The sequence below is a fragment of the Rhinoraja longicauda genome, chromosome 4 (assembly GCF_053455715.1).
Source record: "Rhinoraja longicauda isolate Sanriku21f chromosome 4, sRhiLon1.1, whole genome shotgun sequence".
NCBI classification, from domain to species: domain Eukaryota; kingdom Metazoa; phylum Chordata; class Chondrichthyes; order Rajiformes; family Arhynchobatidae; genus Rhinoraja; species Rhinoraja longicauda.
In genome coordinates this window covers 89,334,317-89,360,778 of record NC_135956.1, presented here as the reverse complement: position 1 = coordinate 89,360,778, position 26,462 = coordinate 89,334,317, and the positions used below count along the sequence as shown (strand labels likewise).

General features: G+C 49.5%; 1 protein-coding gene across 2 annotated transcripts in view; it reads left to right on the top strand.

Annotated features, from left to right (window-relative positions):
- The window catches only part of LOC144593236 (D-serine dehydratase), a 555,040-nt gene extending 529,120 nt beyond the window's left edge, over positions 1-25,920 (top strand). For both annotated transcript variants that reach the window (XR_013547224.1, XR_013547225.1), the window contains one exon: positions 25,799-25,920. The gene's annotated coding sequence lies outside the window, so the exon portion shown is untranslated. The remainder of the gene's footprint in view (positions 1-25,798) is intronic.
- The last annotated feature ends 542 nt before the right edge of the window (positions 25,921-26,462 follow it).

The following is a 26,462-nucleotide window of genomic DNA, read 5'->3' as shown; positions in this document are numbered from 1 at the left end:
GGTGCCCAGAACTGAACACTATATTCTAAATGCGGTCTCACCAACGCCTTGTACAGTGTCTTATCTTACGTTATTGCATTATCGGAGCGGTTAGGCTACTGCAAGTACCTATTCCACTGTTACATTGTTGGTACGTATGGCAATTAAACACTCTTGACACATTTACCATCCTCAATCTTCCTCTCATGTCCGTTGTGAGAAAGAGATTTTCTGTGCTCAACAATCTCACATCTTCATCGCGTTCCAAAGATTCAAAGATCTCTCCGTTCCCTCCCCCGATTTCCTGCCCTCACCGCAAAGCATCAGGTTCAGACGAGAGTGAAGGGGGTGGGGGGGGGGGGGGGGGGGGGGTAGGAGAAGAAAAGTTCTAGATGTTGCCCAGACTCCTTACCATTGTAGATGTAACCCAATCCAACACACACACCACACTCCCCACCATTGTAGATGCACCCCAGTCCATCACACACACACCACACTCCCCACCATTGACTCCATCTACACCACACTGCCTCGGGAAAGCAGCCAACATAATCAAAGGCGTGTCCCACCCCGGCCATTCCTTCTTCTCCCCGCTCCCGTCCGGCAGAAGGTACAGAAGCTTGAAAGCGCGCACCACCAGACTGGGGAACAGCCCCTTCCCCTCTGTTATCAGGCTTCTGAACGACCCTCCCATAAGCTGGGGTACTGTCCCACTCACCTCTACCCCATTGCGGACATTGGACTTTGTCTGTGAAACTGGTGCGCTACGATGGCTGAGAACTGTATTCTGCACACTGTATCTTCCCCTTTGCCATACCTAGTGTACTGGAGTTCGACTTGAATGTATTTATGTCAAGTATTATCTGATCTGATACCGGAAGGGGGCCGACGTTGTGGCAGGCAGGTTTGCCAGTGCTACATGGGTGGGTTTAAACTAAACAGTCAGAGTCAACAACGTTGGCGCATATGCGTGCAGTTAATGGGAAAGAGGGCGTAGGAAAGGTCACGTTTAAACTAACAGGGCAGGGGGATAGGGAACCAATGCAAGGAGACAGAGGGCGGTAAAAGGAGGACAGAAGCCAAAGGTAGAAGGGAGATAAGAAAAACCAACCTGCAAGCTTTGTGCCTTAATACAAGGAGCATTCGAAACAAGGTGGATTTATTGAATGCACAGTTAGTAGTTAGAACATAGAACATAGAAAATAGGTGCAGGAGTAGGCCATTCGGCCCTTCGAGCCAGCACCGCCATTCAATGTGATCATGGCTGATCATTCTCAATCAGTACCCCGTTCCTGCCTTCTCCCCATACCCTCTGACTCTGCTATCCTTAAGAGCTCTATCCAGCTCTCTCTTGAATGCATTCAGAGAATTGGCCTCCACTGCCTTCTGAGGCAGAGAATTCCACAGATTCACAACTCTCTGACTGAAAACGTTTTTCCTCATCTCAGTTCTAAATGGACTACCCCTTATTCTTAAACTGTGGCCCCTTGTTCTGGACTCCCCCAACATTGGGAACATGTTTCCTGCCTCTAACGTGTCCAACCCCTTAATAATCTTATACGTTTCGATAAGATCTCCTCTCATCCTTCTAAATTCCAGTGTATACAAGCCTAGTCGCTCCAGTCTTTCAACATATGACAGTCCCGCCATTCCGGGAATTAACCTAGTGAACCTACGCTGCACGCGGAATCGAGGGCATGGTAAAGTTGCTGCCTCACAGTGCCAGAGACCCGGGTTCGCTCCTGTCTATGGGTGCTGAGTACACGGAGTTTGTACGTTGTCCCCATGATGGCGTGCGTTTTCCCCGGGTGCTCTACTTTCCTCCCACACTCCAAAGACGTGCAGAGTTGTAGGTTAATTGGCTTTGGTAAAGATTGTAGAGTCGTGCAGTGTGGAAACAGGCCCTCTTAGTCCAACTTGCCAACATGACCAGCATGTATCTCTGTATCTATCTATGTATCTCTGTAGCAGATGGCAAAAAGTTGAAATAAGTAACTGCAGATGCAGGTTTACAACAAAAAAAAAACACAAAGTGCTGGAGTAATTTAGATGCAGCCAGACCCACTGTTACTCCAGCACTTTGAGCCAAAATGTAATTTCAGCTCAGAGAATGGTGTAATAAATAAAAATTGTTCCGCTGTTTGTAAAGTGATAATGATGTGCAGAAGCCTAGTCATGAACAGTGAGGTTAGTTGGCTTATCTCCACATGCGTCAAGCTTTGAACCTTCCAGAGAAATGCAGTCAGGGAACAGCTCCATCCAAAACCCGCAGGAAATCGCAGCCCAGACCATCGCACAAAACAACCTCACTTCCATCGACTCCATCTACACCTCACGCTGCCTCGGCAAGGCCAGCAGCCCAGACCATCACACAAACCAACCTCCCTTCCATCGACTCCATCTACACCTCACGCTGCCTCGGCAAGGCCAGCAGCACAATCAAGGGCCAGTCTCACCCCGGTCTCTCCCTCTTCTCCCCTCTCCCATCGGGCAAGAGGTACAGAAGTGCGGAAACCACACACCTCCAGATTCAAGGACAGTTTCTTCCCGGCTGTTGTCAGGCAACTGAACCGTCCGCTCACCAACTAGAGAGCGTTCCTGAGCTACCATCTACCTTACTGGAGACCCTCTGACTCTCTTTAATCGGTCTTTACTAGATTTTACCTTGCACTAAATGTTATTCACTTTATCCTGAATCTGTACTGTGGATGGCTGGATTGTAATCAAGTGCAGTCTTTCCAACTTGATAGCATGCAGCAAAAGAAAGCTTTTCACTGCACCTCAGCACAATAAAACTAAACTAAACTGAACCAAACCTGTATCTGTGCACTAAACGAGTAAATAAAAACAAAAGTATTGTGTTTTAGTTATGTTTGTTAAATATATTTTAGCCCTAGAAAGATAAAGGAAAAACCCAAGCAAACAAAGTAGTCCTTGTGATACAACAAAGTAGTCCCAGCAATATCACAACAGAAATGTCACCTATCCACGTTCTCCAGAGATGCTGCCTGACCCACTGAGTTACTCCAGCACTCTGTGAAACGTCACCTATCCATGTTCTCCACAGATGCTGCCTGACCCGCTGAGTTACTCCAGCACTCTGTGAAACGTCACCTATCCATGTTCTCCAGGGACGCTGCCTGACCCGCTGAGTTACTCCAGCACTCTGTGAAACGTCACCTATCCATGTTCTCCAGAGATGCTGCCTGACCCGCTGAGTTACTCCAGCACTTTTTAAGATCTTGCTCTTTTATCCCAGTGCTACTTTTCTACATGGAACCCAATGCCCTTTAGTTTAGAGATGCAGCATGGAAACAGGCCCTTCGGCCCACCCAGTCCATGCCGACCAGCGATCCCCCACTCATGCTCGTACAATGTTATCCCACGTTCTCATCCACCCCCATTGTGTAAGGCAGCGGCTACAGTCCCTTGTTCCTACACACAGGAGAGCAGCCCTGAACTACCATCTACCTCATTGGTGACCCTCGGACTATCCTTGATCGGACATTGCTGGCTTTACCTTGCACTGAACGTTATTCCCTTATGACGTATCTGTACACTTTAAATGGCACAATCGTAACCATGTATTATTTCGTCTAGTTTAGAGATACAGTGAGGAAACATAGAAACAGAAACATAGAAAAATAGGTGCAGGAGTAGGCCATTCGGCCCTTCGAGCCAGCACCACCATTCAATATGATCATGGCTGATCATCTAAAATCAGTACCCCGTTCCTGCTTTCTCCCCATATCCCTTGATCCCGTTAGCCCTAAGAGCTCTATCTAACTCTCTCTTGAATACATCCAGTGAGTTGGCCTCCACTGCCTTCTGTGGTGGAGAATTCCACAGATTCACAACTCTCTGGGTGAAGAAGTTTTTCCTCATCTCAGTCCTAAATGGCCTACCCCTTATTCTTTAACTGTGACCCCTGGTTCTGGACTCCCCCAACATTGGGAACATTTTTCCTGCATCCAGCCTGTCCAATCCTTTAAGAATTTTATATGTTTCTATAAGATCCCCTCTCATCCTTCTAAATTCCAGTGAATACAAGCCCAGTCGACCCATTCTTTCATCATATGTAAGTCCCGCCATCCTGGGAATTAACCTGGTGAACCTACGCTGCACTCCCTCAATAGCAATAATGTCCTTCCTCAAATTAGGACACCAAAATTGCACACAATACTCCAGGTGTGGTCTCACTAGGGCCCTGTACAACTGCAGTAGAACCTCCTTGCTCCCAAACTCAAATCCTCTCGCAATGAAGACCAACGTGCCATTAGCTGTCTTCCCTGCCTGCTCTACCTGCATGCTTACTTTCAGTGACTGATGTGCAAGCCCACCCAGGTCTCGTTGCACCTCCCCTTTTCCTAATCTGACACCATTCAGATAATAATCTGCCTTCATGTTCTTGTCACCACACATTTCTTCTCACATTTATCCACATTAAACTGCATCTGCCATGCATCCGCCCTCTCACACAACCTGTCCAAGTCACTCTGCAGCCTCATAGCATCCTCATCGCAGCTCACACTGCCACCCAGCTTTGTGTCATTCGCAAACTTTTCCATGTCAATACCCTACCCCCAATACCATGTGCTCTCATTTTGCACACTAATCTCTTGTGTGGGACCTTGTCAAAGACTTTTTGAAAGTCCAGATACACCACATCCACTGGCTCTCCCTTATCTATATACTAAAACTCTTGTTTATTTGTGATCGAACTACAGCCAAAACGGTACATTATAGCGCAACAATTTTAGGCCCACCTTACTCACCGTCATCACTTTAATGGTAAAGCAAGTCGTTTTGTTGAAATCGGTGTTATATTTTTAAAGTTATTCACATTTTAAAGTTTAAATCTATCTCCTAGGGAGGGAGGGAGGTAGGGAGGGAGGGAGGGAGGGAGGGGGGAGGGAGGGGGGGTGGAGGGTGGATAAGGGGGGTTGAGGGGATGGAGAGGGGGAAGGGGAAGTGGGGAGGGGGGTAGGAGAGGGTGCTGTACCAATGCAGGAGAAGTCTGGGCCCAATGGGTCCACTTGGTCCAGTCCATTCTATTTGTTACATCCTCAAAAAATTCCAGAAGATTAGTCAAGCATGATTTCCCCTTCATAAATCCATGCTGACTTTGACTGAACCTGTCACTGCTTTCCAAATGCGCTGCTGCAACATCTTTAACAATCAACTCCAGCATCTTCCCCATTACCGATGTAAGGCTAACTGGTCTATAATTCCCCGTTTTCTCTCTCCCTCCTTTCTTAACAAGTGGAGTTACATTGGCTACCCTCCAGTCCACAGGAACTGATCCAGAGTCTAGAGAACATTGGAAAATGATCCACCAATGCATCCACAATTTCTAGGGCCACCTCCCTGTGTACTCTGGGATGCTGACCATCAGGCCCTGGGGATTTATCTGCCTTCAGTCCCAACAGTTTACCTAACACCATTTCCTGACTAATGTGGATTCCCTTCAGTTCCTCCCTCCCACTAGATCCTCGGTCCCCGAGTATTTCTGGGAGATTGTTTGTGTCTTTAATGAGGACAGAACCAAAGTACTCGATTAACTGTTCTGCCATTTCCTTGTTCCCCATTATAAATCCACCTGTCTCTGATTGTAAGGGACCTACATTCGTCTTCACTAATCTTTTCCTTTTTACATATCTAAAGAAGCTTTTATATTCAGTTTATATATTCCCCGCAGGCTCCATGCTCTGTTTTCCCCCTCTTAATTAACCCCTTTGTCCTCTGTTGTTCTAAAGTTCTCCCAGTGGCTTGCTGCTTCTTCTAGCCAATTGATATGCCTCTTCCTTGGGTTTAACACTGACCTTAATAACCTCCCTCATCAGCTACTGTTCAGCCACCTTCCCAGTTTTACTTTTTCGGCAGACAGGGGGATGAATAATTTCTGGAGTTCATCCATGCGGTCTTTAAATCTTCGCCAATGCATCTCCAGCGTCAACCCTTTAAGTATAATTTGCCAGTCTATCCTAGCCAATTCCCGTCTCATACCTTCATAGTCTCCTTTATTCAAGTCCAGGACCCTCGTCTCTGAATCAACCTTGTCACTCTCCATCCATTGGGGGAGTCCAGAACAAGGGGCCATAGTTTAAGAATAAGGGGTAGGCCATTTAGAACGGAGATGAGGAAGAAGGTGTGGAATTCTCTGCCTCAGAAGGCAGTGGAGGCCAGTTCGTTGGATGCTTTCAAGAGAGAGCTGGACAGAGCTCTTAAGGATAGCGGAGTGAGGGGGTATGGGGAGAAGGCAGGATTGAGAGTGATCAGCCATGATCGCATTGAATGGCGGTGCTGGCTCGAAGGGCTGAATGGCCTCCTCCTGCACCTATTGTCTATTGTCTATTGTCTAACGTAGAATTCCACCATATTATGGTCACTGTGGCCCAAGGGGCCTTGCACAACGAGATCGCTAACTAATCCTTCCCGTTGGAAGGATATTCTTGCTATTGAGGGCGTGCAGCGGAGGTTTACTAGGTTAATTCCCGGAATGGCGGGACTGTCATATGTTGAAAGACCGGAGCGACTAGGCTCGTATACACTGGAATTTAGAAGGATGAGAGGAGATCTTATCGAAACGTATAAGATTATTAAGGGGCTGGACACGTTAGAGGCAGGAAACATGTTCCCAATGTTGGGGGAGTCCAGAACAAGGGGCCACAGTTTAAGAATAAGTGGTAGGCCATTTAGAACTGAGATGAGGAAAAACGTTTTCAGTCAGAGAGTTGTGAATCTGTGGAATTCTCTGCCTCAGAAGGTAGTGGAGGCCAATTCTCTGAATGCATTCAAGAGAGAGCTGGATAGAGCTCTTAAGGATAGCGGAGTTAGGGGGTATGGGGAGAAGGCAGGAACGGGGTACTGATTGAGAATGATCAGCCATGATCACATTGAATGGCGGTGCTGGCTCGAAGGGCCGAATGGCCTCCTCCTGCACCTATTGTCTATTGCCTATTGTCTTGGCAGACAGGAAGCAAAGAGTAGGAGTAAACGGGTCCTTTTCAGAATGGCAGGCAGTGGCGAGTGGAGTGCCGCAAGGCTCGGTGTTGGGGCCGCAACTGTTCACCATATATATTAGTGATTTGGAAGAGGGAATTAGAAGCTACACTAGCAAGTTTGCGGATGACACAAAGCTGGGTGGTAGTGTGAACTGCGAAGAGGATGTTAGGAGGTTGCAGGGTGACCTGGACAGGTTGAGTGAGTGGGCAGATGTGTGGCAGATGCAGTATAATATAGATAAATGTGAGGTTATCCACTTTGGCGGCAAAAACAAGGAGGCAGATTATTATCTCAATGGAGTCAGGTTAGGTAAGGGGGAAGGGTAGAGACCTGGGTGTCCTTGTACACCAGTCACTGAAAGTTGGCGTGCAGGTACAGCAGGCAGTGAAGAAAGCTGATGGCATGTTGGCCTTCATAACAAGAGGATTTCAGTATCGGAGTAAAGAGGTTCTTCTGCAGTTGTACAGGGCCCTGGTAAGACCACATCTGGAGTATTGTTTACAGTTTTGGTCTCCTAATTTGAGGAAGGACATCCTTGTAATTGAGGCAGTGCAGCGTAGGTTCACGAGACTGATCCCCGGGATGGCGGGACTGTCATATGAGGAAAGATTGAAAAGACTAGGCTTGTATTCACTGGAGTTTAGAAGGATGAGAGGGGATATTATAGAGACATATAAAATTATAAAAGGATTGGACAAGCTAGATGCAGGAAAAATGTTCCTAATGTTGGAGGAGTCCAGAACCAGGGGCCACAGTCTTAGAATAAAGGAGAGGCCATTTAAAACTGAGGTGAGACGAAACTTTTTTACCCAGAGAGTTGTGAATTTGTGGAATTCTCTGCCACAGAGGGCAGTGGGGGCCAAATCACTGGATGAATTTAAAAGAGAGTTAGATAGAGCTCTAGGGGCTAGTGGAATCAAGGGATATGGGGAGAAGGCAGGCACATGTTACTGATTGTGGATGATCAGCCATGATCACAATGAATGGCGGTGCTGGCTCAAAGGGCCGAATGGCCTCCTCCTGCACCTATTTTTTCTATATTACACGTTACCCAGTCTAGGATGGGCTGCCCTACAGTTGGTTCCTCTACATATCGGTTTAAAAACCTATCCCGTATACATTCCAGGAAATCCTCCTCAGCACTGCGACCAATTTGGTTGGCACAATCTATTTGTAGATTAAAGTCACCCATGATAACCACTGTTCCTTTACTACACGCATCCCTAATTTCCTGCTTGTTGCTATCCCCAGCCTCCCCACTGCTGTTTGCTGGTCTGTATACAATAGACAATAGACAATAGGTGCAGGAGGAGGCCATTCGGCCCTTCGAGCCAGCACCGCCATTCAATATGATCATGGCTGATCATTCTCAATCAGTACCCCAGTACAACTCCAACAAGCGTTTTCTGCCCTTGGCTATTTCGCAGTTGTACCCATCCCGATTCTACAGTATCCAGGCTAATGTCTCTCCTTGCTATTGCATGAATCACCTCTTTAACCAGCAATGCCACCCCACCTCCTCTTCCTTTCTGTCTACCCTTCCTGAATATCGACTACCCCAGCGCGTTTAGCTCCCAGCCTTGGTCACCCCGGAGCCATGTCTCCAATGTTCCAATGTTATCATATTCCTTCCAGCCCGTCCAGCTCGCCGACCAGCGATCCCCGCACGTCAACACTTCTCTACGCACACAGGGGACAATTTTTACATTCAGACCGAGCCAATTAACCGACAAACCTGCGCGTCTTCGGAGTGCGGGAGGAAACCGGAGCACCCGGAGAAAACCCACGCGGGTCGCTGGGGAGAACGTACAGACGCCGGTACAGACAGGAGCCCGTAGCCGGGATGGAACCCAGGTCTCCGGCGCTGCAAGAGCCGTAAGGCGACAACTTTACCGCCGCGACCCATCATTGTTTTTCCGCTGAGCGGTCAGCACGCGTCAAAGGCTTTTCACTGTACGTGACAATAAACAAATGTCGACCTGTAGCATTCCCAGTGCTTTTACCTCAGATGCAGGGGGAAGAGGTGGGGGTGTGGAGTGGTCCATAACGTGCAGGCTTGCAGCTGTTCAGCTGTCTGACGCGCGGGGAGAGGGGGGTTGAAGTTCCAGCGGCGGGCGCTGCCTCTGGGCACCGTGTGATGTCGGCAGTCTGCCCGCGACGCAGGGCTCCATGATACACTGAAGCCCCAGCAACGGCTCGCCAGACGAGCCAGGAAATGTGCCTCTTCCTCCCGCCCTCAGCTCTCGGCTCTATCTCGCGCAGATCAACGCACTCTGGGAGGATGTGGCAAACCTCTCGGCGCTCTTCGCACACACACACACGCATCACAAAAGCACGGAAGGCATTGTCATAGAAACGTATTGGCCCATTCGGCCCTTCGAGCCAGCGCCGCCATTCATCGTGATGGTGGCTGACCGTCCACAATCAGTACCCCGTGCCTGCCTTCTCCCCATGTCCCGTGATTCCGGGGGATATGTTCTCATGGTGTTCGTGTTCCCTCCTTTCCAAAACCATCCAACCAGGCTGGACAAGAGACAAGAGAGAGGGCGGCACGGTGGCGAAGCGGTAGAGTTGCTGCCACACAGCGCCAGAGACCCGGGTTCCATCCCGACTACGGGTGCTTGCCTGTACGGAGTTTGTACGTTCTCCCCGTGACCTGCGTGGGTTACCTCCGAGATCTTCAGTTTCCTCCCACACTCCAAAGACGTGCAGGTTTATTGGCTTGGTATAAACGTAAATTGTCTCTGGTGGACGTAGGATAGTGTTAGTGTGCGGGGATTGCTGGTCGGCGCGGTCTCGGCGGGCCGAAGGGCCTGTTTCTGCACTGTATCCCTAAACTAAACTACAACATATTGCACTCCCAAGACAGGCACAAAGAGCTGGTGTCACCTGAAGGGGTGATGGGGAGAAGGCAGGAGAATGGGGTTAGGAGGGAGAGATAGATCAGCCATGATTGAATGGTAGAGCAGACTCGATGGGCCGAATGGGCTCATTCTGCTCCTATCACTCATGAACCCATCAGTGTCAGGAAGCATCTCTGGGGAGTGTCACCCATTCCTTCTCTCCAGAGATGCTGCCTGTCCCGCTGAGTTACTCCAGCGTTTAGTGCCTGTCTCGGGTTCCGGCCAGCATCTGCAGTTCCTCCCGACACAAGAGTTTCACTCCTCCTCATCTGATACCATCCTGGGTTATTTCATAATCCACGACCGCCAAATCAAGTCAACGCCCCATTATTTACCACAAAGCCCTGTCCGCACCTTTTCTGACTACCAATAGTGCAAACATGTTACATAGTACACAGCCATGATCACAATAATCAGACATGATCACAACGGTGGCGCAGCGGTAGAGTTGCTGCCTCACAGCGAATGCAGCGCCGGAGACCCGGGTTCCATCCCGACTACGGGTGCTGTCTGTACGGAGTTTGTACGTTCTCCCCGTGACCTGCGTGGGTTTTCTCCGAGATCTTTGGTTTCCTCCCACACTCCAAAGACGTGCAGGTATGTAGGTTAATTGGCTTGGTATAAATGTAAAAAATGTCCCTAGTGGGTGTAGGATAGTGTTAGTGTGCGGGGATCGCTGGGCGGCGCGGACCCGGTGGGCCGAAGGGCCTGTTTCCGGGCTAAATCTCTAAACTAAACTAAACTAAACTAGTTTACATAGAACAGGCACAATATTCAGCATTCCAACGGCCAGCACCTTAGATTTCGTATCCTCAACCAAGTCAGCCTTAAGGATTACCTCAGGTTTCAGGTCGAGACCCTTCTTCAGACTGAGACTCGACCTGAAATGCCACCTATTCCTTTTCTCCAGAGATGCTACTGTATATGACCCAAAATGCTGGAGTAACTCAGTGGGTCAGGCAACATCTCAGGAGGGAAGGAATGGGTGACGTTTCGGGTCGAGACCCTTCTTCAGACTGATGTCAGGGGAGGGGGCGGGACAGAGATGGAATGTTGTCAGAGACAGGAAGACTAGTGGGAGAACTGGGAAGGGAGAGGGGACAGAGAGGGGAAAGCAGGGACTATCTGAAGTTAGAGAAGTCAATGTTCACACCGCTGGGGTGTAAGCTGCCCAAGCGAAATATGAGGTGCTGTTCCTCCAATTTGCACTGGGCCTCACTCTGACAATGGAGGAGGCCCAGGACAGAAAGGTCAGACTGGGAATGGGAGGGGGAGTTGAAGTGCTGAGCCACCGGGACATCAGGTTGGTTGAGACGGACTGAGCGGAGGTGTACAGCGAAACGATCGCCGAGCCTGCGCTTAGTCTTGCCGATGTAGAGAAGTTGACATCTGGAACAGCGGGTACAATAGATGAGGTTGGAGGAGGTGCAGGTGAACCTCTGCCTCACCTGGAAAGACTGTTTGGGTCCTTGGATGGAGTTGAGGGGGGAGGTAAAGGGACAGGTGTCGCATCTCGTGCGGTTGCAGGGGAAAGTGCCCGGAGATGGGGTGGTTTGGGTAGGAAGGGACGAGTGGACCAGGGAGTTACGGAGGGAACGGTCTCTGCGGAACGCAGAGAGAGGAGGGGATGTGAAGATGTGGCCAGTGGTGGGGTCCCGTTGGAGGTGACGGAAATGTTGGTGGATGATTTGTTGGATCCGCTGGCTGGTGGGGTGGAAGGTGAGAACGAGGGGGATTCTGTCCTTGTTGCGAGTGGGGGGAGGGGGAGCAAGAGCGGAGCTGCGGGATGTAGAAGAGACCCTAGTGAGAGCCTCATCTATAATGGAAGAGGGGAACCCCCGTTTCCTAAAGAATGAGGACATCTCCGATGCCCTGGTGTGAAACAGTTCATCCCGGGCGCAGATGCCGCGTAGACGGAGGAATTGGAAGTAGGGGATAGAGTCTTTACAGGAAACAGGGTGGGAAGAAGTGTGGTCTAGATAGCTATGGGAGTCAGTAGGTCTGTAGTAGATGTCGGTCACTAATCCGTCTCCTGTGATGGAGACGGTGAGAACTAGACATGGTCGGGAGATATCGGAGGCTTGGCCCATCTCAATTCCTGGGTCCTGTGTAGAATTGCACCATTTAGCTTAAATGCCCTCTGCTAATTCTTCTTTCCAAATAATCTTTCTGCTTTCGATTCCCCGCGCCCTCTGAGCATATCATTAATCAGCACTGTGCCCTCCTGACGGCAGTGGCGATCTTCCTCACTGTTTACAACAGCACTGAGTGAAGTGTCATGTACAAACTGTGTAACGCTCTGTTTCCCAAAGTCAAGGTCATCGACACACTCTGGCAAGTGCAGCGGTTGTTTCAACACTTGCACACTCTGTGAGGAAGTTTCACTTACTACAAAAACATTCTGCTTCCTGCAATGAAACCAGTTTTTTTTAAAAATCTACAACAGTGCCCTTTACTACCTTTAGACAATAGACAATAGGTGCAGGAGGAGGCCAATCGGCCCTTCGAGCCAACACCGCCATTCAATGTGATCATGGCTGATCATTCTCAATCAGTATCCGAAACGTATCGAAACGTATAAGATTATTAAGGGGTTGGACACGTTAGAGGCAGGAAACATGTTCCCAATGTTGGGGGAGTCCAGAACCAAGGGGCCACAGTTTAAGAATAAGGGGTAGGCCATTTAGAACTGAGATGAGGAAAAACTTTTTCAGTCAGAGAGTTGTGAATCTGTGGAATTCTCTGCCTCAGAAGGCAGTGGAGGCCAATTCTCTGAATGCATTCAAGAGAGAGCTAGATAGAGCTCTTAAGGATAGCGGAGTCAGGGGGTATGGGGAGAAGGCAGGAACGGGGTACTGATTGAGAATGATCAGCCATGATCATATTGAATGGCGGTGCATGCTCGAAGGGCCGAATGGCCTCCTCCTGCACCTATTTTCTATGTTTCTATGTTTCTATGACCCGAAACATCTCCTTAAAGATTTGTCCCCCTCACCTTAAATCTATGGCTTCGAGTCTTTGTGATTAGGGAGGAACTGCAGATGCTGGCTTACACCGAAGATAGTCAGGGGCAGACACCCAAACAGGCAGCATCTCTGGAGAGAAGGGATGGGTGACGTTTTGGGTCGAGACCCTTCTTCAGACTGAGAGTCAGGGGAGAGCGTGAATAAAGACATGGAAGGGTAAGGTGTGAATACGACAGATCAAAGCAGACGATGGTAAGGAAATGCAAGGAAATGTCTGAAGAAGGGTCTCGATCCAAAACGTCACCAATTCCTTCTCTCCAGAGATGCTGTCTGACCATCTGAGTTACTCCAGCATTTTGTGTCTATCTTCGGTTTAAACCAGCATCTGCAGTTCCTTCCTGCACACGAGGAAATGTAGAATGGTTCATTGTTGATTGAGGGGAAGATGACACGGAGGAACACAATCAGTAACCTTTAATCAGGATGGCAGTGAAACTAGTCGGAGATCTAGGATGGGAGAGGGATGGAGAGAGAGGGAAAGCACGGGTTACGAAGTTAGGGAAGTCAATATTCATACCGCTGGGGTGTAAGCTGCCCAAGCAAAATTAGTATAGAGTACAGGAGCAAAGAGGTCCTTCTGCAGTTGTACAGGGCCCTGGTGAGACCACATCTGGAGTACTGTGTGCAGTTTTGGTCTCCTAATTTGAGGAAGGACGTCCTTGCTGTTGTGGCAATGCAGCGGAGGTTCATGGGATTAATCCCTGAGATGGCGGGACTGTCACGTGAGGAAAGCTTGGAAAGACTGCGCTTGTATTCACTGGAGTTTAGAAGGATGAGAGGGGATCTTATAGAAACACATAAAATTATAAAAGGGACTGGACAAGCTAGATGCAGGAAAAATGTTGGGGGAGTCCAGAACCAGGGGCCACATTCTAAGAATAACGAGTTGTGAATTTGTAGAATTCTCTGCCACAGAGGGCAGTGGAGACCAATTGACTGGATGGATTTAAAAGAGAGTTAGATAGAGCTCTAGGGGCTAGCGGAATCAAGGGATATGGGGAGAAGGCAGGCACGGATTACTGATTGTGGATGATCAGCCATGATCACAATGAATGGCGGTGCTGGCTCGAAGGGCCGAATGGCCTCCTCCTGCAGCTATTTTCTATGTTTCTATGTTTCTATAAAACCAAAGTAAATGCAGAGCTAAAAGGCGCGAACTTCCTTGTTGCTCTTGCATCCAGCCAGCGAGGATACAATGAGCTAAGTGACGATATTTCCGTGTTGTAAGCATTCTGTGGTATTATTTATAAACATTTCTCCACTCTCAAAAATGACTGGTGAGGTCAGTGTGTGAACACGGGTTCAGAAGTTCATAAGAGCAGAATTAAGCCATTCGGACCATGGTGTCTACTCTACCATTCAATCATGGCTGATCTATCTCTCCCTCCTAACCCCATTCTCCTGCCTTCTCCCTATAACCTCTGACACCCATACTAATCAAGAACCTATCTATCTCTGCCTTAAGAAAAGTCCGATTGAAGATAGTCCAAGTGTCTCCATGTGTCTCCAATGGTGTGGGTGAGAATGTGGTCACGGCATGAGTCTGAAGAAGAGTCTTGACCAAAACATCGCCTGTCCAATCCCTCCACTGATAATGCCCAACCTGCTGCGTTTGGACTTTAGAGTTCCTCCAACACTGAATGTTTGGCCTAGGAAGGAACTGCAGATGCTGGTTTAAACCAAAGATAGACACAAAAAGCTGCAGTAACTCAGCGGGACAGGCAGCATCTCTGGAGAGAAGGAATGGGTGACCTTTCAGAAGAAGAGTCTCGACCCGAAACGACAGCCATTCCTTCTCTCCAGAGTTGCCCTGCCTGTCCCGCGGAGTTGAACATAGAAAATAGGTGCAGGAGGAGGCCTTTTGGCCCTTCGAGCCAGCACCGCCATTCATTGTGATCATGGCTGATCGTCCACAATCAGTAACCCGTGCCTGCCTTCTCCCCATATCCCTTGATTCCGCTAGCCCCTAGAGCTCTATCTAACTCTCTTTTAAATCCATCCAGTGATTTGGCCTCCACTGCCCTCTGTGGCAGAGAATTCCACAAATTCACAACTCTCTGGGTGAAAACGTTTCTTCTCACCTCAGTTTTAAATGGCCTCCCCTTTATTCGTAGACTGCGGCCCCTGGTTCTGGGTTACTCCAGCTTTTTGTGTGTAACTTTGATTGCTTTTCCTGATGGTCGGGGACAATGTTAAGTGCTCGCAGCAGCGGCTCGATGCCGAATGCGAGAAAGCACCAGCGTTTGATGCTAACATTAGCAGGGGAAAATGGTGGCGTTATTCCCCTTTCTCTCTGTCGACCCGGATGTGGCTGACAGCATTGAGATGAAAGACCGATTGCAACAGGCAGCAGTATTCAACAGCCCCGTCACTAATCACTAAAGAGTGGCAAAATAAAAATGTAAACAGCAAATAGCAACTGAGTTTAGTTTAGAGACACAGCGCGGAAACAGGCCCCTTCGGCCCACCGGGTCCGCGCCGACCAGCCATCCCCGCACACTAACACTATCCTACACACACTGGGGACAATTTTTACATTTACCAAGCCGATCAATCTACAAACCTGCACGTCTTTGGAGTGTGGGAGGAAACCGAAGATCTCGGAGAAAACCCACGCAGGTCACGGGGAGAACGTACAAACTCCGTACAAACAGCGCCTGTGGTCGGGATCGAACCCGGGTCTCCGGCGCTGCATTCGCTGTAAGGCAGCAACTCTACCGCTGCGCCACCGTGCCGCACGAGTTGAAATGGAATTCAGAATTGCAATCTGACCGTGTGAACGTTGAATTCTCTGATGTCAGCTGATGCCCGCCAACCTCCCCACCCCCCTCTCTGCCATCCGTGCACGCACTGGGCGGCACGGTGGCACGGATGAGATTGATTTATCTTAGCATCATGTTCAGCACAGACATTGTGGGCCGAAGGGCCTGATCCCGTGCTGTACTTCTGTACACAAAGTGCTGGAGTAACTCAGCGAGTCAGGCAGCATCTCTGGAGAACATGGATAGGTGAAATGGATAGTCTGAAGAAGGGTCCCGACCTTTCCGTGTCACCTATCCGTGTTCTGCACAGATGCTGCCTGACCCGCTGAGTTACTCCAGCACTCTGTGAAACGTCACCTATCCATGTTCTCCAGGGATGCTGCCTGACCCGCTGAGTTACTCCAGCACTTTGTGTTTTGTTGAAGATTCCAGCTTCTGCAGTTCCTTGTGTCTACTCGAGACTCTAGAAACACCTTTGCTACTTGAGCCAGCGTTTGGTGAATGTTCAAGAGAAACAACAGAATCAGAAACGAACAGCGTTGTACTAATTATTTTTCCTTCGTGTAATATCTATCCAGTAACTAGACTGTAAACATTGCTTGGGACCAGAGAGTTTGGGCGGCACGGTGGCGCAGCGGTAGAGTTGCTGCCTTACATCAAATGCAGCGCCGGAGACCCGGGTCCCATCCCGACTACGGGCGCCGTCTGTACGGACTTTGTACGTTCTCCCCGTGACCTGCGTGGGTTTTCTCCGAGATCTTCGGTTTCCTCCCACACTCCAAAGACGTGCAGGTTTGTAGGTTAATTGGCTTGGTAAAATGTAAAAATCGTCCCCAGTGGGTGTGGGATAGTGTTAATGTGCGGGGATCGCTGGTCGGCGCGGACCCGGTGGGCCTCTACCGGTGGGAAACTAAAACTAAACCAAGTATCTTGGAGATACAGCATGGAAACAGGCCCTTTGTCCCAATAAGTTAACGCCCACATCGATCACCCATTCACACTAGTTCTATGTGTGGGAAGGAACAGCAGATGCTGGTTTAGACCGAAGAGAGACCCAAAATGCTGGAGTAACTCAGCAGGTCAGGCAGCATCTGTGGAGAGAAGGAATGGGCGACGTTTCGGGTCGAGACACGCCTTCAGACCTTCAGAGACACTGCCTGACCCACTGAGTCACACTAGTTCTACGTTATCTCTCTTTCTCATCCACTCCGTACACATTAGAGGGTGATTTACAGAAGCCAATTTACCTACAAACCCGCGCCATTTCGGGAGGAGACCGGAGCACCTGGAGAAAGCCCACATGGTCACTATCGGGCTTTCAGTTTAGTTCAGTTTATAGACACAGCGTGGAAACAGGCCATTCGGCCCACCGAGTCCGCACTGACCAGTGATCCCCGAACACTAACTCTATCCAGCACTAGGGACAATTTACAATTTACCAAAGCCAACTAACCTACAAAGTTGCACATTACTCTTTGGAGTGTGGGACGAAACCGGAGCACCCGGAGAAAACCCACGCAGGTCACGGGGAGAATGTGCAAACTCTGTACGGACCGCGCCCGTGGTCAGGATCGAACCTGGGTCTCTGGCGCTGTGAGGCAGCAACTCTACCGCTGCGCCACCGTGCCGCCCTCCTGCGCCACTCCTCCTCGGCACCAAAACCACAAGCTCAGAGTTGCAACATTGCTGTTTGCAAAACCAGGCACAGCCGTTGCAAAACCTCCTTGCAGGCTTTTCCTCTTGGCATCCTCAGTAAACGATGTCAGCCACGCTGGGCAGGAAGGAACAGCAGATTCTGGTTCACACCGGCGGAGATAGACACAAAACGCTGGAGTAACTCAACGGGCCAGGCAGCATCTCTGGAGACAAAAGGATGGGTGACACTTCCGGTCGGGACCCTTCCTCAGACTCAGCGTTGAATGAACCTACGTGGGGTCTTCTCAGAGACTCTAACCCTGGCAACATCCTCGTGAATGCAGCACCAGTCTGAAGAAGGGTCCTGATCCCGAAACTTCATCCGTCCGATCTCTCCAGAGACGCTGCCTGGACCGCTGAGTTACTCCAGCATTTTGTGTCTATTCTCGCAAGTGGAGAGAGATGTGACAGTAGTGTTTAAGAGGCTTTTAGAGAGGTTCATGGATATGCAGTGAATGGAGGGATATAGAGAGGGTCGCCAACTGTCCCGTATTAGCCGGGATATCCCGTAATTGATTTGTCCCGTATGGGACAGCCCTTGTCCCGTATTAGGCCCGGGGGGCGCTGTAGGCCCGGACAGTGTTGTAGGAAACCAACTGCAGATGCTAGTTAAAATCTGTGTCTACCTTCTGGATAACGTAGGTCTGGACAGTGTAGGCCCGGACAGTGTAGGCCCCGGACAGTGTAGGCCCGGACAGTGTAGGCCCGGACAGTGTAGGCCCCGGACAGTGTAGGCCCCGGACAGTGTAGGCCCGGACAGTGTAAGCCCGGACAGTGTAGGCCCGGACAGTGTAGGCCCGGACAGTGTAGGCCCGGACAGTGTAGGCCCGGACAGTGTGGGTCTGGACAGAGTCGGTCCGGAGGCCCCGGGCGCCGCCTAACGGAGGTTGCATAGCAACCCGCCTCCCAGCCCGGGCGGCCGCCATTGGTGGAGCGGGAGCATGTGGCCGCTGGCTGGGTGAGGTCACGTGGGGCGCGGGGCGGTGACGTCACCTTGTCCCGTATTTGGGCGTGAGATAGTTGGGAACCCCTAGATATGGATCATGCGCAGGCAGCAGAGATTAGTTTAACTTGGCCTCATGTTTGTCATGGACATTGTGGGCCGAAGGACCTGTTTCTGTGCTGTAACGTTCCATGTTCTCGGTACCTGATCATTCCTGGTTTAATATCCTGAACTTAGTGACTGAGTACTACACTAATAAATGCACATGATCCTATAAACCACGTTTATAAAATTCTTAAGGGTTGGGACAGGCTAGATGCAGGAAACATGTTCCCAATGTTGGGGGAGTCCAGAACCAGAGGGTCACAGTTTAAGAATAAGGGGTAGGCCATTTAGGACTGAGATGAGGAAAAACTTTATCACCCAGACGGTTGTGAATCTGTGGAATTCTCTGCCACAGAAGGCAGTGGAGGCCAATTCACCGGATGTTTGCAAGAGAGAGCTAGATTTAGCTCTAAGGGCTAACGGAATCAAGGGAGATGGGGAGAAAGCAGGAACGGGGTACTGATTCTAGATGATCAGCCATGATCATATTGAATGGAGGTGCTGGCTCGAAGGGCCGAATGGCCTCCTCCTGCACCTATTTTCTATGTTTCTAAGACCCTACCAGCAACAACTTGCATTTATATAGCATCTTCAAATTGTAAAACCTGTATCAGCCTCACCTGTATCCACCTATCACTTGCCAGGCTTTGCCCCGTCTCCACCAGGTACAGAAGTGTGAAAACGCACACCTCCAGATTCAGGGACAGTTTCGTCCCACCTGTTATCAGGCAACTGAACCATCCTACCACAACCAGAAAGCAGTCCTGAACTACTATCTACCTCATTGGTGACCCTCGGACTATCCTTGATTGGACTTTACCTTGCACTCAACGTTATTCCCTTGTCATGTATCATACACGTCTTTGGAAGTGTGGGAGGAAACCGGAGCACCCGGAGGAAACCGATGCGGTCACGGGGAGAAGGTACAAACTCCACACAGACAGCACCCGTGGTCAGGATCGAACTCGGGTCTCTAGCGCTGCAAGGCGGCAATTCTACTGCTGCCTGATTGTACAGCATCTTAATCTTCAAGGAATAAAGTCTTTGGGAAATGCATCATGTTTAATGTAACTTGGCAATTCTGCTTTGTCAAAGGATCGTGTTAAACTACATAGCAAACCAGCTACAGTACATATGACTTTTAACAATAAACCACACCTTAGGTGATCAGGGTATAAAATCATGAGAGGAATAGATCGGGTAGATGCTCAGAGTCTCTTGCCCAGAATAGGGGAAATCGAGAACCGGAGGACATAGGTTTAAGGTGAGGGGGAAGAGATTTAATAGGAATCTGAGGGGCATTTTGTTCACACAAAGGGTGGTGGGTGTATGGAACAAGCTGCCAGAGGAGGTAGTTGAGGTTGGGACTATCCCAACATTTAAGAAACAGTTAAGCAGGTACATGGATAGACAATAGACAATAGGTGCAGGAGGAGGCCATTCGGCCCTTCGAGCCAGCATCATGTTCCGAAACGTCACCCATTCCTTCTCTCCCGAGATGCTGCCTGACCTGCTGAGTTACTCCAGCATTTTGTGAATAAATACCTTCGATTTGTACCAGCATCTGCAGTTATTTTCTTATACAGTTTCTTCCCGGCTGTTATCAGGCAACTGAAGCATCCTACCACAACCAGAGAGCAGTCCTGAACTACTATCTACCACGTTAGAGGCATACAGCGATAGGGCAAGTGGCCATGATTGAATGGCGGAGTAGACTTGATGGGCCGAATGGTCTAATTCTGCTCCGAGAACTTATGAAATATGCAATATCGCCAAGTAAGTTAATCTGTGCACATATCTGAAGAAGGATCTCGACCCGAAACGTCATCTATTCCTTTTAGAGGCATAGAGTGATACAGTGTGGAAACAGGCCCTTCGGCCCAACTTGCCCACACCGGCCAACATGTCCCAGCTACACCCGTCCCACCTGCCCGCGTTTGGCCCATATCCCTCTAAACCTGTCCTATCCATGTACCTGTCGAACTGTTTTTCTTAAATGTTGGGTTAGTCCCAGCCTCAACTACCTCCTCTGGCAGCTTGTTCCATACACCCACCACCCTTTGTGTGAAAACAGATTCCTATTACCCCTCAGATTCCTATTAAATCTTTTCCCGTTCACCTTGAACCAATGTACTCTGGTCCTCGATTCCCCTACTCTGGGCAAGAGACTCTGTGCATCTACCCAATTTATTTCTCTCATGATTTTATACACCTCAATAAGATCTCCCCTCATCCTCCTGCACTCCAAGGAATAGAGTCCCAGCTTACATAACCTCTCCATATAGCTCACACCCTCAAGTCCTGGCAACATCCTCGTGAATCCCATCCTCATTGGAGACCCTCGGGCTATCCTTGATCGGACTTTGCTGGCTTTACCTTGCCCTAAACGTTATTCCCTTATCATGTATCAGTACACTGTAAATGGTTCGATTGTAATCATGTATTGTCTTTCCGCTGACTGGTTAGCGCGCGACAAAAGCTTTTCACTGTACCTCGGTACACGGGCCAATAAACTAAACAAAATCTGTGGAATTCATTGCCACAGAAGGCTGTGGAGGCCAAGTCAGTGGATATTTTTAAGGCAGAGATAGATAGATTCTTGATTAGTACGGGTGTCAAGGGTTATGGGGAGAAGGCAAGAGAATGGGGTTAGGATGGAGAGATAGATCAGCCATGATTGAATGGCGGAGTAGACGTGATGGGCCGAATGGCCTAATTCTGCTCCTATCACTTATGAACTATTCTGTAGCATAGGTCCTGGCAGCTGAAGGCACATCTACCCTTAGTGTTCTGATAACATGCAACCATGATCCAGAAATCGGAATTGGAATGGCAGTAGGTTTAGGTTTATTATTTTTCACTGTACCTCGCTCGGTACACGTGACAATTTTGAGTTGCATGCTATCCAGACAGATTAGATACACCATACATGGATAAAATCAGCTCAAACTCAAGCACCATAGATAGACCAAAGTGCTGGAATAACTCAAGAGGTCAGGCCTGGATAGAGTGGATGTGGAGAGGATGTTTCCACTAGTGGGAGAGTCTAGGACCAGAGGTCACAGCCTCAGAATTAAAGGACGTTCTTTTAGGAAGGAGATGAGGAGGAATTTCTTTAGTCAGAAGATGTTGAATCTGTGGAATTCAATGCCGCAGAAGGCTGTAGAGGCCAAGTCAATAGATATATTTTGGCAGAGGTACCTGTAGATAGATTCTTGATTAGTATCGGCTCAGGGGTTATGGGGAGACCTTATGAACTTAACTCTGGAGAAAAAGGATGCGTGACGTTTTGGGTCAAGATACTTTCTTCAGGCCGTTGTCCTGACCTGAAACGTCACAGATCCTTTTTCTTCAGAGGTGCTGCCTGTCCTGCTGAGTTATGCCAGCATTTTGTGTCTATCTGCGGTTCCTTTCTACACAGTACAGAATACAGTTCTCAGCATAGTAGCACTTAGGGTTGCCAACTTTCTCACTCCCAAATAAGGGACAAAAGGTGACGTCACCGCCCCGCGCCCCACGTGACTTCACCTAGCCAGCGGCCACGTGCTACCGCTCCACCAACGGCGGCCGCCCAGGCCGGGAGGCGGGTTGCCACGCAACCTCTGTTGGGCGACGCCCGGGCCTCCGGGCCTACAGAGGCCACCGGGCCTACAGTGTCCGGGCCTACAGCGTCCGGGCCTACAGCGTCTGGGCCTACAGCGTCTGGGCCTACAGTGCCCGGGCCTACAGCGTCTGGGCCCACAGCGCCCCTCGGGCTTAATACGGAGATGAGGAAAAACTTTTTCAGTCAGAGAGTTGTGAATCTGTGGAATTCTCTGCCTCAGAAGGCAGTGGAGGCCAATTCAATGGATATATTTTGGCAGAGGTACCTGTAGATAGATTCTTGATTAGTATCGGCCAATTAGTGGAGGCCAATTCTCTGGATGCATTCAAGAGAGAGCTAGATAGAGCTCTTAAGGATAGCGGAGTCAGGGGGTATGGGGAGAAGGCAGGAACGGGGTACTGATTGAGAATGATCAGCCATGATCACATTGAATGGCGGTGCTGGCTCGAAGGGCCGAATGGCCTCCTCCTGCACCTATTGTCTATTGTCTATTGTTCATTGGGACAAGGGCAGTCCCGTAAGGGACAAACCAATTTAGCCCAAAATACGGGATGTCCCGGCTAATACGGGACAGTTGGCAATCCTAGTAACGCATCAGTTCCAGGGACAAAGTCCAATGTCCGCAATGGGGTAGAGGTGGATGGGACAGTACCCTAGCTTATGGAAGGGCCCTTCAGAAGCATGAGAGCAGAGGGGAAGGGGCTGTTCCTGAGTGTGGTGGTGCGCGCTTTGAAGCTTCTGTACCTTCTGCCGGACGGGAGCGGGGAGAAGAAGGAAACTGAACACAATAGCCCAAATGTTTTGTTCCTCAAACACACAAGCCCTACGTTGCTACCTGCAGGTGATGTCACCTGACCTTGCACCACAGGAGAAAGATTTTTTTTAAACGCATCCTGTTCTTGCAAGGGCTTCCACTATTGCTGTTGACACAACATGCAGGATAAACATGAGTCACCTGTAACAATGGGTGCACAGACCAGACTGTGCTGAAGAATATTAATCCTCATTTACACAAAAGCTCAGCTGGTCTTTCAGCATGGAACCTACAGAACTGGAAGACACAACATACTGGAGTAACTCAGCGGGTCAGGCAGCATCTCGGGAGAGAGGGAATGGGTGACGTTTCAACCCGAAACGTCACCCATTCCCTCTTAGATTTAGATTTAGAGATACAGCGCAGAAACAGGCCCTTCGGCCCACTGGGTCCGCGCCGCCCAGCGATCCCCGCACATTAACACTATCCTACACCCACTAGGGACAATTTTTACATTTGCCCAGCCAATTAACCTACATACCCGCACGTCTTTGGAGTGTGGGAGGAAACCGAAGATCCCGGAGAAAACCCACGCAGGTCACGGGGAGAACGTACAAACTCCGTACAGACGGCGCCCGTAGTCGGGATCGAACCTGAGTCTCCGGCGCTGCATTCGCTGTAAGGCAGCAACTCTACCGCTGCGCCACTGTGCCACTCTCCTGAGATGCTGCCTGACCCGCTGAGTTACTCCAGCATCTTGCTTCTACCTTCGATTTGAACCAGCGTCTGCAGTTTTCTTCCTCTAACAGCCACTCTCTCCCACCAAGTTTCTTGTCATATTCAAAAGGACATAAAATGTTCTTTAAGGTGGGGGGGGGGAGGGCAAATTTAATAGGAACCTGAGGGGCAACTTTTTTTCCCGTTCAGTTTCAGTTCAGTTTATTGTCACGTGTACCGAGTGAAAAGCTTTTGTTATGTGTTATCTAGTCAGCAGAAAGACAATACATGATTACAATCGATCCATTTACAGTGTATAGATACATATGAAAGGAACAACGTTTAGTGCAAGGAAAAGCCAGCAAAGTCCGATCAAGGATAGTCCGAGATAGCAGTTCAGGACTGCTCTCTGGTTGTGGTAGGATGGTTCAGTTGCCTGATAACAGCAAAGGGTGGTGGGTGCATGGAACGTTGTACTCGTTGCAATGACAATAAATGAATATTATTATTATGAGCTACCAAAGGAGGTCATTGTGAAAGGAACTTATCACAAAGTTTAAGAAACATTTAGAAAGGTACATGGACAGGGCAGGTTTAGAAGGTTATGGGCCAACCGCAGGCAGGTGGGACTAGTGTAGCTGGGACACAATAGACAATAGGTGCAGGAGTAGGCCATTCGGCCCTTCGAGCCAGCACCGCCATTCAATGTGATCATGGCTGATCATTCTCAATCAGTACCCCGTTCCTGCCTTCTCCCCATACCCCCTGACTCCGCTATCCTTAAGAGCTCTATCTAGCTCTCTTTTGAAAGCATTCAGAGAATTGGCCTCCACTGCCTTCTGAGGCAGAGAATTCCACAGATTCACAACTCTCTGACTGAAAACGTTTTTCCTCATCTCCGTTCTAAATGGCCTACCCCTTATTCTTAAACTGTGGCCCCTGGTTCTGGACTCTCCCAACATTGGGAACATGTTTCCTGCCTCTAACGTGTCCAACCCCTTAATAATCTTATACGTTTCGATAAGATCTCCTCTCATCCTTCTAAATTCCAGTGTATACAAGCCTAGCCGCTCCAGTCTTTCAACATATGACAGTTCCGCCATTCCGGGAATTAACCTAGTAAACCTACACTGCACGCCCTCAATAGCACTGTCGGGCCGAAGGGCCCGTTTCCACACTGCATGACTCTACTGCTCTTAAGTGTTGGAGTAACTCAGTGGGACAGGCAGCAATCTCTGCAGAGCATGGTTAGGTGACATTTCGGGCCGAGACCCTTCTTCTGATTGTCGAATGGGAAAAGAAAGCTAGAAACGTTAGACAGAGGACAAAGCATGGAAGGTCATGGTGTGGGTGCAGGCAAGGGGTGGTCAAATAATTGATTGATTAATTGAGCTATGCCGCATGGACAGGCCCAGTGAGGCCCAGCGCAAATTGGAGGAACAGCACCTCATATTTCGCTTGGGGAGTTTACACCCCAGCGGTATGAACATGAACTCCTCTAACTTCAGGTAGTCCCTGCTTTCCCTCTCCATCCCCTCCCCCTTCCCAGTTCTCCCACCAGTCTTCCTGTCTCCGACTACATTCTATCTTTGTCCTGCCCCCTCCTCTGACATCAGCCTGAAGTAGGGTCTCGACCCGAAACGCCACCCATTCCTTCTCTCCCGAGATGCTGCCTGACCCGCTGAGTTACTCCAGCATTTTGTGCCCGCCTTCGATGGAAACAGGCCCTTCAGCAAACTGGGCCCACGGCAACTATCGATCACCCAACCACACCAATTCTATGTGATCCCACTTTCTCATCCACTCCCTACACACGAGGGGGCGATTGACGGACAAACCCGCACGTCTTTGGAGTGTCGGAGGAAACCGAGCAACTGGAGGAAAACCCACACGGTGACGGGGAGAAGGTGCAAACTCCACATAGCAGCACTCGAGGTCAGGAAGGAAGCTGGGTCTCTGGCGTTGTGAGGCAGCAGCTCTACCAGCTGCACCACTGTGCTGCCCAAACGATGGTTCACTTCATCATTGCTTCATCATTGCTTCATTCGTCTTTACTGAAAGACGGTTCCATAGCAGTCTCCTATACATCGGCGAGACTAAGCGCAGGCTCGACGATCGCTTCGCTGAACATATCCGCTCAGTCCGCCTAGACCTGCGTGATCTCCCGGTTGCTCAACACTTCAACTCCCCCTCCCATTCCCACACTGACCTTTCTGGCCTGGGCCTCCTCCACTGTCAGAGTGAGGCCCAGCGCAAATTGGAGGAACAGCACCTCATAGACAATAGACAATAGGTGCAGGAGTAGGCCATTCGGCCCATCGAGCCAGCACCGCCATTCAATGTGATCATGGCTGATCATTCTCAATCAGTACCCCGTTCCTGCCCTCTCCCCATACTCCCTGACTCCGCTATCCTTAAGAGCTCTATCTAGCTCTCTCTTGAATGCATTCAGAGAATTGGCCTCCACTGCCTTCTGAGGCAGAGAATTCCACAGATTCACAGCTCTCTGACTGAAAACGTTTTTCCTCATCTCAGTTCTAAATGGCCTACCCCTTATTCTTAAACTGTGGCCCCTTGTTCTGGACTCCCCCAACATTGGGAACATGTTTCCTGCCTCTAACGTGTCCAACCCCTTAATAATCTTATACGTTTCGATAAGATCTCCTCTCATCCTTCTAAATTCCAGTGTATACAAGCCTAGCCGCTCCAGTCTTTCAACATATGACAGTCCCGCCATTCTGGGAATTAACCTAGTAAACCTACGCTGCACGCCCTCAATAGCAAGAATATCCTTCCTCAAATTTGGAGACCAAAACTGCACACAGTACTCCAGGTGTGGTCTCACTAGGGCCCTGTACAACTGCAGAAGGACCTCTTTGCTCCTATACTCAACTCATATTTCGCTTGGGCACCTCACACCCCAGCGGTATGAACATTGACTTCTCCAACTTCAAGTAACCCTTGCTTCT